At 47.4% G+C, this 894-nt stretch overlaps 1 protein-coding gene across 3 annotated transcripts in view; it reads right to left on the bottom strand.

The window, feature by feature from the left end:
- TSPAN3 (tetraspanin 3) overlaps nt 1–894 on the bottom strand; it is a 26131-nt gene that overhangs the window by 24683 nt on the left and 554 nt on the right. The window lies entirely within an intron of this gene.

Here is an 894-nt window from a genome sequence, read left to right as displayed (position 1 = left end):
TTCAAGGAGTGTTCTGGTGACTGTGTACAGAGAAGTCTGTTCAGGGAGCAAGTGTATAAGGAAATGATGGATAGTGAGGAAGGAAAGGTGATTTGGGACCAGATTGAGGACTTCAGTTCCAATACCAGGTGAAGGAGGTTGAACCTCATTCTACTGCTTAAGTTTTTGGGGGGTTTTGTTTTTTAATGAACGAAAGTGATGTGATGGAGAAAATGCTTCATAAGTTTTATCTGGGATCAAGGTCCAGGTGGACTGGAGGGTGGAGAGACTGATAGGAACAGCACAGGTTATTACAAAAGTACTGGTTAGATAATAACTTGAACGAAGATGAATCGATTATAAACATTGCTTTCTTTGGGGGCGTGTCCAAAGAAAATTTATAAGTCACTTCTTATTGAAAGTTAACTCCCTGCTTTCAAAATCTTGTGACATTCGAATCATATTTAACCAAGGTTTATAACCTCAGGCTATCCATGCCCATGATCAAAACAAATAGATTGATTTTCCTGATCAAAGGATTATTTGGCTTCTAAAGTTGAAACCCTTCAGTTTTCCGGGGTGATGGCCAACCAGTTCTCTATGCACAAAGATCTCTACGTCAAAATCCCTCACCCCGACTCAGCAGCGTCCCCGCAAATCTGCCGCGTTTCCTCACAGGCCTCGGGGCTGCCACTGGACCTGCGGGGCTCCGGGCCCTAACAAAGAACGCGGAGCCAGACCCTTTAGGGAATATCCTATTTCAAGCCTGCTGTCCTGAAAGAATCTGTAACGAGAGCTCTCTCCCAGCAAGCTGCTCCAGAGGAGAGACAGAGGGCCTGGCACAGAGCCAGCGGCCCGGGCAAGAGCCCCAGAACCGAGGCCTCCACGTAGAGGCCGCGGGAAGCCCCCGAGGGG

The sequence above is a fragment of the Trichechus manatus genome, unplaced genomic scaffold (genome assembly GCF_000243295.1).
Source record: "Trichechus manatus latirostris isolate Lorelei unplaced genomic scaffold, TriManLat1.0 scaffold00030, whole genome shotgun sequence".
Lineage (NCBI taxonomy): Eukaryota > Metazoa > Chordata > Mammalia > Sirenia > Trichechidae > Trichechus > Trichechus manatus.
This window is presented reverse-complemented; position numbering and strand designations above follow the sequence as displayed.